The sequence below is a fragment of the Pipra filicauda genome, unplaced genomic scaffold, assembly GCF_003945595.2.
Source record: "Pipra filicauda isolate LSUMZ 115617 unplaced genomic scaffold, ASM394559v2 scaffold1328_size17551_pilon, whole genome shotgun sequence".
NCBI lineage: Eukaryota > Metazoa > Chordata > Aves > Passeriformes > Pipridae > Pipra > Pipra filicauda.
The window spans coordinates 3,401-13,420 of record NW_024103794.1 but is presented as its reverse complement, the minus strand read 5'-3'; the positions used below and the strand labels follow the sequence as shown (position 1 = coordinate 13,420).

General features: G+C 52.4%; 2 long non-coding RNA genes across 4 annotated transcripts; one reads left to right on the top strand and one right to left on the bottom strand.

Annotated features, from left to right (window-relative positions):
* The first annotated feature begins 5,279 nt into the window (after positions 1 to 5,279).
* Positions 5,280 to 8,111, top strand: LOC120322573. 3 transcript variants are annotated; one of them, XR_005562351.1, is made up of 3 exons: positions 5,280 to 5,320; positions 7,768 to 7,835; positions 7,968 to 8,111. It is a non-coding gene; the product is annotated as an uncharacterized LOC120322573 (long non-coding RNA). The 3 variants fall into 3 exon arrangements; XR_005562353.1 differs by lacking the exon at positions 5,280 to 5,320 and adding an exon at positions 6,337 to 7,019; XR_005562352.1 differs by lacking the exon at positions 5,280 to 5,320 and adding an exon at positions 6,337 to 7,042.
* On the bottom strand, positions 7,717 to 8,075 carry LOC120322574. Its single transcript, XR_005562354.1, has 2 exons — positions 7,941 to 8,075; positions 7,717 to 7,863 (listed from the first exon to the last, which is right to left on the bottom strand). It is a non-coding gene; the product is annotated as an uncharacterized LOC120322574 (long non-coding RNA).
* Positions 8,112 to 10,020: the final 1,909 nt, after the last annotated feature.

Sequence of the window (10,020 nt, the reverse complement as noted above, 5' to 3'; positions counted from 1 at the left end):
CGTGCCCTTGGCAATGGAGGGCCCCCCATTGCTGAGCCAGCGGTTCCGGGGGCCAGGAGGGATGGGATCAGGATGCCGAGCTCCACCCAGGGCCAGGGCTGCCAATGTTGTAACCGTGGAAAGAACTGAAAGCAGAGTGAGATGGAGGCCAAGCTCCAGCACAAAGATGGGTGAGAAAAGACCGTGGTCCTCAGGTGGAGCTTTGAATTCCCTGGAAAAATGGATCCTGTCAGACGGTTCAGGCCCTCGTGGGTGCTGGAGCAGAGGCCTCTTTAATTTATGGTCACCCTAAAAAGTTGCCAGGGCAGCAAGTTTTGACTGCAGGATGAGGTGGGAAACCAAGTGAAGTGGTGCAGAGAAAAGCTGAGCTTAAAATTGGTCCTGTGCCAGAGCAGCCTTGTGCAGGTGCTTGTTGCTGTCCCTGAGTGTCCCATTGCAGTGGATATTTCCAAGGGCTGCCTTGTGCTGGGGAACACTGAGGGCAGTTCCCTTTCCCTGGGCACGTTTCCCCCCCTCGAGGGTGGCTCCACAGTCCCACCCTCTGCCCCGGGAGTGTGGCAGAACACCTGGAGCCACTGTCCTTGTCAGAGAGGGGACAAGGGATGGTTGGATGGGTGAGGGAATGGTTCAGGGAGTACAAGCACCATTAGAGTGAGTAGTGCAGCACGTGGAAAGAAAGGGGGGGAGTTAATCCAGACAGAATTCAAGCACCTGCCCAACCTGTGATATTTTTAGGACCTCAGTGGCGTTGTGGTCCCCAGGAAGTGTTGCCCAGGACTAGGCAAGTGACTTCAGGCTTTGTCACCCCCAGAGCAAGGTGGAAGCCCAGCAGTTTACTGGTTTGTTTGGCTTTTGGTGACCAGAAGGTCCTCCTTTGGGACCAATCCTTGGCCCGTGCCATAAAGTCCCAGGACAGAAGTGTGAGTTTGAGTGGGAAATGAGCAGCCAGGAGGGTTTGAAGCAACTCTGGGAGCAATTCAACAGGCTCCAGACCTGTGGCCAATACGAGCCAGAGAGGGGGAACTAAAGGTTCCTGCCAGTGCTAATGATGCCCCTTGGAGCCTCTGGCAGAAGTAGGGTAATGTAAGGGGGGAACTGTTGAATCAGATGATCAATGGAGCATAGAGGTGTGAGAAAGAAATCCTATTAGGATGTGAAACCGGCTGGAGTATGGTACAATGGAACTTGATGGCACAAGCTAATTGTAAGGTCCATTGTGCTTTTCAGCAAGTCAGCCTGATCTCCCGTTATGAGAGCTGAGTTCTTCCTTGGTTCTGCTACATCTTGCCAGATAGATACCTCTGCCCTTGAAACACAAGGGTAGAGGTCATCCATAGGGGTGAGAAAGATGCTGGTGAGAGGAAGATGATGTGGGCAGGGGTCGCTGGCCCCTTGCCCTACAAGTAGGGCAGGCCCAGACTGTTGCCATCAGGCAATGATCGGGCGGTGTTTGGCTGCCATTCAGGCCTCCCCTTACACTGCGTCCTGGCCCTACGTGGTGTAATGTGGAGCTGATAAAAATGGGCTGTCAGGACTGCTGAGCTGAGCGATCCTCATCCTGCCACCGAGCCTGTGTTGCTCCGCGGGGACGCCCGCTAAGGGATGGGCACCGACCAGCTGCTGCAGATCCTGACAGCCCTGGCCTGTCTGTGTGGGTAGGCAGAGTTTAGTGATGGGAAGCCACCGAGAGGGAAGACTTTAAATATCCTTTAGTGTTCCTTTAATACCCTTTATTTAGTACTCATAATATTTTCCCTTTAATGTCCCCTTTTACTAACCAAATAGCGTGTCAGTAGTTACCCATAATATTGTGTGAAGATCCTTTTTGGTATCCCTTTGACTCCCTTTTTACTAGTTAATTTTAGACTGTATTGAATGCTGTTCTTAGTATTTGTTTTAATGCCACATGATAAGGTAGTTCATTTGTATCCTTTTTGAACTTTTGATTCTCTTTGCTAAGTTTATTCTTCTTCTTCTCACTGCAATAAAGATATTTTGTGTGTTTGAATGTTTGTGGCACTTGTCTTTATTCCGGGCATGTATCCCAACGAACTGTTCCAGGTAGGAAGGAAGTGCCCTTAGGATTTGGGAATAGGAAGTTACTGGAAGCCAGCCCAAGATCGACCCTGTTGGAGAAGTGGCTCTGAGTACGTTATTGGGCTTTAGTGGGAACAACAAATGATAAGAGGGCCTGAAGTCCCCCTAAGGCCTTGGGTCAAAAGCTCCTCCAGGGTGCACAGGCCAGGCCATGCTCAGGAAGGCAGCCCCATGAAATGGAGATGGTGTATCCGAGCCAGAGCCAGAGCAGGGGTCGGGGCAGGAGCGAGGCCTCGTGAGGGAGTTGCCAACGGCCCTGTGGTTTAAGCAACAGGTGTAGATCCCCTGGACAGTGAGCACAAATCACTGGGGCAATGGGGCAAAGCCCCAAAGCAAGTGCTGGGAGAAGAGAGGGAGCATGCATGGCTCACTGCTGGGTCAGCCAAATCTATCAGGGGGAGGCACTTTTGGAAAGCAGGAGCAGATAACCCGTGCCAGAGTCACGACGGGGGGAGGCAAAAGTAGTCCATGCCATAGTGTGTATATTGTAATACAAAGAAATAAGGCACAGAATGACTTAATGGGTACCAATGAACTGATCTGGAGGACTGTATTCCCATCCTGGATTGCAAAAATTAACTGGCTGTTGTCTCCTGAATTGCTGCAGTGCACCGACTGATATCGTGCTGGAAAAATAACACACTTCAATGTAAGTAAACCAGGGATTTTTGTATGTAAGTGCAAATTATTGCCCTGCAAATTTGAAATAAGACTTGACTTGATCACCAAATGCAAACAGTAACTCTAGGGGTCAATTAGTGAGCTTTGGGCATCAGGTTAGAACAGCTCACTGCTCCCCACTGCTGGGACATATTTACAGGATTCTCACCACCTGCTACAAAGTTTTGGAACACTTTAATCCATCCACTAATCCCAGTAATTATTGTACTGACTTTATGAACAACAGAGTTGCTGTCTCTAGGATCAATGCCAGGAAGGTGCTTCTCCCGTGTCTCTGCCCTGCCCAGGGCTCAAAGGACCAAAGGAAAGGATGAGAAGTTGGCTGCGAATTGAGCCCCGGGGCTGCTGCCCCTGAGGAGCAGGGTAAGGGCTGTGTGTGCTCAGGGGCCCTGGCTAAAGGCTGCAGGTGCTGTGAGTGTGTGCTGGGCCAAGGCAGCAAAGGTGTGTGCAGCTGTTCCGTGCCCTCTCCCCTTGGCCCCGCCGGGGCGCCTGCCCAGCGCTCCAGGGGTGGCCAACGGGGAGCTCAGGCCAACCTGCCCGTGGCCACGGCCCCACAGTGCCAGGCCTGGCCTAAAGCCGGCTTGGTTGGGCAGAGCCTGGCCAGCGGGATCCCCTTGGAGCCGCCCCGCAGCCTCCCCGGGGGTGGAGGCACCCGCAGGAATTGTCCCAGTGCTGGAGCCTGCGGGATCGGCTGCCCCGGGGCTGCCGTGTGGGCTGGGGGGGAGCGGGAGGGGCCGTGGGGGAGGGATTTCTGCTGAGCCACAGTTCTGTCTCTGGGGCAGTCAGCATGGGATGCCTTGCTCCTTTCCTTTTGTATCCCCGAAATCTGTATCCCATGTGTTGGATTGGGTTTGTTTAAGCTGTTCCTATTCTTCCATGACTGGTGGGAAGTTGTTTCCTGGAGTGCCCTGCCTGTCAGCAAAACACCAGGCCCAAAGGATCCTGCAGGTGCAGCCCTGGAAGAGTCAGGAAGACTCAAAAATGCACCAGTTCTCAGGAAGTACAAGTTTGTAAAACATTTATGGAGCTAAAATTCCACAGCCTTGAGCTGTTGGGTCCCAAATAATATTGGAGGGAGAGGCAGAAAATGCCACTGCTGCTGGGGCTGAACTGTCTGCAGTGATGGGGCAGGACTTGGCCCTGATGCCTGAGTGCATCTTTAGGATGGATCCCAACTGTCAGCCCCTGGCTCCATAACTTGAGTAGATGGTGTTCCTGCAAGCCCAGCTGCTGTGTTGGTGGTGCTGTGGGCACCTCCTGCCCTGGCCTGCTGTGACTGTGTTTGTGTTGCAGCTCAATAAAGTCCCTTTCAGTGGTGATTGTGTCATTTTGTGTCAGTTCCTTTCCCCTGCCCCAGTGGCTGCATCACTGGCTTGTGCCTAAATGAACTCTTCCCCTGCAGCAGTTCCCTGCTGCTCTCAGAGAGGGTGGAGCTGAGGCCCCTGAGCCAAGGGAAAAAGGATCCATCCAAGGCCCGTGCTCCCCCCCTGCATTCCTCCAGCCTCCCGTGGTTCCAGTTCCCCTCCCTGCTGGACACACAGCCTGTTCCCAAACAACCCCTGTTCCTGTTCTCTCTCTGTGTCTCCCCTCACAACTCCCCTCCTATGATCTCCAGCTGCCCAGGCCCCTGGTTTTGAGGGGCATTCCTGGGCTGCTGCCCCCCCATTCCTTAGAACTGAAGTGCCAAGAGCCCCAAGTGCAGAGAGGTCTGCAGGGAATCAGTGCCAACAGCTGCCCATGCCTGCCTGTGATCCTGCAGTTCTCCTTCCTCTTCTCCCTGGGCTGGAGAGACCTGCCTGCCCCGGGTTTATTGGAGCAGAGGGATGTGATTACATTTGTCCAGAAGGTGTACATGTCACAGACACTTGTTTTCTGACAGGCAGTGCCATTTCCCTTCTGCCTTTCCCAAGTTTTCCCAAGTGCTGCCCAGCACGGGGATCCGTGTGCTGGGACAGTGACTGGCAGGAGGAAGGGGAGCCTTGGCCTCACCTGCCCAGCTCAGGTGGGTGGCACAGAATGGGGGTGGGCTGGCAAGGCATGAACACATTTCTGAGTTCTGGAGTGCCATGAGACCTTTTCCTATCAGGTTTCTTTCCCCGATTTCCTGGAGTCCATCATCCCAAATGTCTCTTCCTTTGTCCAAAGCCCAATGGCAGAGGATTGACTGAGTCCCAAGGGAGGTTTGGAATGAAAAGGGTTCTGTTCAAATGGGACAAGGAATGCAGTAAGAAAGATGAGCCTCCTTTTAATGCCTGAAACAGATAGGAATGGAAATGCTGGAAAAGGTCTCATTTATTTGTTGTCCCCCCTGGATTTTTCATGACTAAAACTCTCTAGTGAGCAACTGAACAGAAGAGTGAAGGGCAGGAGCCTTTGACTTGCCCAGCGCCCTTAATTGCCTTGTTCTCCTCTCTTCCAGGCCAGGCCAAAGCCCTGATCCAGCCCAGCTCTGCCAAGTGCCCTGGGCTGGGAGCAGCCAAAGGCAAGAGGCTGCAGCCCCGCCGGCCGGGCTGGGGGCTCCTGGTGCTGCCCGTGGGGTGGGGTAAGTCAGAGGGACACCTTTCTCTCCTCCTGCTGTTGGCATTTGCTCCCTGGGCACTGGAGGTGTAAGGAAGGACGGAGTAGCAGGGAAGGGGAGTGTTTCCAGACTGTCTGAATGTTGTCCCCGGGTTTGGGATGGAGCAGCCATGGGGGTGGTTGGGTTTGGCCTGGGCTGGTCAGGATCAGCCATAAAGGACACACCAGACCCCTGAACCCTCACTGGACATGTCCAGCCCCTCAAGTCATTAATTTTCAATAGAGGACAAAGTATTGGTACTTGCTTCTGATCTGTGGAGAATTTCCTTTGGAATGATCAACCAGAGAGTGTATCAGTGCAAAGCATCTCTTTGGGTCTTCTGTTTGTTTGTTTGTTTGTTTGTAATTTCCTCTCTGGCTTCAATGAGTTTGGTGTGCTCCTGTTAAGGAAGCAGCCTGTTTTTATCTTGAAATTTGGGGTGGTTTGGTTTGTTTAGGGTTTTTTCCCCCCACTGACTCGGCCTTCCGTGCATAGTCCATGTTGTCCCACAGGACTGCTTTGGTTCTGGGTCAGAGAGAGAGAAGGGAAGTGGCTTTTCCTCATCTGGAATGTTTCCAAGCAGAAGTGGGACATTGTCTTGCCCCTCCCCAAAGCACTGCAGGCACCTGGGAGTAGCTCAGGGCTGGTCCAGTTCTCTGAGACAGAACCATGGGGGAGAGGTTTAAGTATTAATCACATCTCTGGTGTCCCTTGGTTGCAAAGATTGGGTCCTACAGTCCCAGGGTGTTAAGGAAAACAAGGAACTCCTGTTCTTCCTGGCAAACCTTCTGTTATTGCTTGTGCAGTGTTTGGGTTCTGTTGTCTGAGTTCCTGTCCAGGATCTTTCGAAGAGAACCTGTTAGAAATTTAGAGGTAGGATTAGAATTTGGGTCTGTTACCTACCAAACTCCCCCCAAATCCTGATGGACTGGAGTGATGAGTGCTCTCAGCCCAGGGTATTTCTTACTATTGTGTGGCTTTCCCTCAGCTGTGGGTGAGGAATTGTGCAGGCAAGGCCTGTGTGCCCGTGGATGTCTCCCGTGTGTGTCCGTGTGGCAGGGCTGGGACAAGGACTCGTGCAGGGACCGAGCTGGCACTGGAGCTGCTGCCATCCTGAGCCACTGCCAAGGGCTGGGGAGAGACCATCTGGGAGGCTGTTGCCAGGGTTCCATTGGGAGCTGGATCTCCCTCCAGCTGCAGCAGCCAGGGGAGGGTTCTTCCTTGTGCAGCCCAGTGGCTTCTGCTCAGGCTGGCCCAGAGTGGGGCTGGGGCAGGTTCTCCAGGGAACTGGAGCCAGCCCTGAACGGGGCTCTGGAGAGCAGGAGCTGCAGGGACTGAGGTTTGCAAAGCTGGGCTGAAGTTTGTCAAAGCAGCAGAACATTCTCATTCCTGTGGGTCTGTGGAGTCCGTGTTGGTGCCCAGGAGAACTGGGTCAGACTGGGCTTTGTGCTCCGAGAGCTGCCCCCCTAAATGTGGCAGGCTGTGTGTGCTGGCAAGGAAGTGCTGTCCCAGAGGCTGATGGTTTCTGTCTCCAGGTGTGCCCAGGACACTGCCAATGCCCAGGGATCTGCTCTGGGTCCAGACTGTCCGTGCTGGAGGGCCCTGGTGGCTGCAGTCCCTGAGCCCGCAGAGACAGAGAGAGCCCCGGCCCGAGTGGCCTTTGGCCCCTTGTCCTGAATTTGGGGTGAGCCTGGGAGCGTGTGGAGGGTGAGAATGAGGGCTGTGCTTCCAATGCATCATCCCTGGGAAGATCCTGTTGTTCCAGAGCGCTGGGGACAGTTTGGGCTTGGCAGCTTCAGAGCTGGGTTGGAGCAGCCCCTGGAAAGAATCAGGAGAGTGGAGTTTTGTCCCAGTGCTGCTTTCACGCCCCACTGGACAGTCTGGGCTTTGTGTTTGAGGTTGTCCTGTATTTGCTCTGCAGATAATGGGCCCTTCCCAATTCAGCCCAGCAGATTCCAAGGGCTCTGACAGGAATATTTGTTCTTTCCTTCCCTTTGGGAGAACTTCATCTCCAAACTGCCATGAGCAATTCCTTAATTTCTGCTGGAGAAAACCAAGTGTCAGAGGCAGTTTCCAAGGAAGCCAGAAGTGTCTTTGGGGCAGAGAGTGCTGCCAGCTGCGTGTGCCTGTCCCCAGCCTGGCACTGCCCACAGGGACACACTGGGCACAGACCATGAGAGGGAACAAACCCACTGCCTGCCAGAGGGTTTGTCCTGGGCCAGTCAGGCCTTGGGCAGAAATTGGACTGGGCAACTCCATCAGCTGCTCTTCCCCCACAAAGCCCCATCCCCTGGGCATTAATGACGTGCCCTGTGCCCAGCGCTCACTGTTCACCCAACTGAAACCAGAGCAAGGCTTGCTTTGCTTGGAACGACTTATAGTAACTTTAAAACAAAATAAATCACTTTTTTTGTTCTTTTTTTTCCTTTTAGATGCTGGAATTGCCTCTCTGGGTGTGTGCTGAGCTCTGGCTGCAGGGGACTGTCAGGCCTTGGTGGCTGTGAGTTCCTGTTCTTCTCCCTGGGAAACTGGAAAGAGTTATTCATTGGATTGCAGAAATGTTTTCTGAAGCCTGTCCCCTTCTTTGTGCCTTTTGCTGACAGACCTTCTCTTTCTGCCTTTGCATGTACAGCTGTTCCCTGCTGTCCATTCCCTGGCCTGAATTCCTTGCAGCTCCCAGCTGGGGAAACCTGGGATAACATGGCAGGGACAGAGGTGACATTTGTAGCTGCCAACTTGGGGTAATTTCGAAGGGACCCAACAACTGTTTCTGAAGGAAAAGGTGAGGTGCTGCAGAGGGGAGGGAGGTGGCATTTTGGAGGGGTCCCACTGAGGGGGGAGTGGAGAGCCTGGGGCTGGAGTGTGAGTTATTAAACAGGGAAGAAGAGAAGGATGCTTGGGAGGGAAACACTCAGGGAATGTGTAGGGATGGAATGGAAACTTGGGGCGTCAGGAAGAGAAAATGGGTGATGTAGAGGAAGGGAAATGTTGGGTGTAAGAGTTGATCTCATCTGTAGAGAACAGAATGACCATTTAGAGATAAAGTGAGGCAGTCAGTGGTGGGCAGGTAGGGAAAATTTCTGTTGCTAAAATCAGAGATGATGTGGAGCAGAGAGGATGTACCTCCTGATGGACACTGAGGCAGTCAACAGTGGGCAGGAAAGGAAACCTTTGGGGGTAAAACTTGAGGTAACATCCAGGGCAGAGAATGAATATTTTGAAGGATAAATGAGGTACTCAGTGGTGGACAGCTGGGGAGTGTTTTAGGGTAAACTTGGGGTAGCCCACAGAGTAGAGAATGAACATGTATTTGTACAGAGGAGCTGATTACATGTAGGTAGGTAAGGAGAATTTTGGGAGTAAAATCCGGGCAATCTGTAGCAGAGAGAATGAATACCTCGGGGTATAGTGAGGCAGTCAGTGTTGGGCAGGGAGGGAAAATTTGTGTTTGTCAAATTTGAGGTCACGTGGAGCAGAGAATGTACATCCTGAGGTAAACTGGGGTAATCATTTGTGGACTCGTAGGGAAAATTGGGGGGGAAATATCTGAGGTAATCTGCATGGTAGAGAATGAATATTGAGAGGTGAACAGGAGGTACTCAGTGGTGGACTTGTAGGGAAAATTGTGGGGGTCAAATCTGTGGCAATGTGCAGCAGAGAGAAGGAACATTTTGGAATAAAGTGAGGCAGTCAGTAGGGGAGAGGTAGGGAAATTTCTGAGTGTGAACCTTGAGCAAAACTGCAGAGCAGAGAATGAATATTTGGAGGTCCAAAAGAGGTAATCAGGAGTGTGCAGTAGGGAAGACTCTGGGGAGAGAATGACTCTTTTATGTTCAAAAAGAGGTAATCAGGAGTGGGCTGAAAGGGGAAAGTTTGGGGGTTAAGAAGGAGGTTGATTCTCTGCAGGGCAGGGAATGAACACACTGAGGTAACCTGAGGTGATGAGTGGTGAGAGACACAGAAAACTGGGGGTGTTAAAGTTCAGGTGATCTGCTGGGAAGAGAAGGAACCTGTTGAGGTAAAGATGAGGCACTCGGTGGCAGACAGGTGGGGAGAGGTTTGAGATAAGCCTGAGGTGTCTGTGGGGTGCAGAATGACCCTCTGTAGGTACAAAGGAGCTGGTCAGACGTGGACAGGTAAGGCAGATGTTGGGAGTAAAATGTGGGGCAATCTGTCCCAGAGAGAATGAATCTTTTGGGGTAAGGTGAGGCAGTCAGTAGTGGTCAGGGAGGGAAATCTTTGTTTGTCAAACCTGAGGTAATGTGCAGCAGAGAGAATGCACCACATGGGGTAAACTGGGGCAAACAGTAGTGGACGGGTAAGGAGGTTTAGGGGGAAACTTTGAGGTAATCTCTGTGGCAGAGGATGAATGTTTGAAGGTAAAAATGAAGTAATAAGTAGTTTTCAGGCAGGGAAAACTCTGAGGATAAGTCTGGATATCACCTAGAGGAGAAAAGGAGCCTTTTGAGGTGCAGTGAGGCAGTCAGGGGTGGGCTGGTAGGGAAAATTTGTGTTTGTAAAATCAGAGGTCATGTGGAGGAGAGAGAATGCACCTCCTGGGCTAAACTGGGGTAAACCTTGCGGACCTGCAGGGAAAATGTGGGGGGTAAAACTTGTGGGAATGTGCAGGGCAGAGAGTGAATCTTCTGAGGTGAAAATGAGTTCCTGGGTGGTGGAGAGGTGGG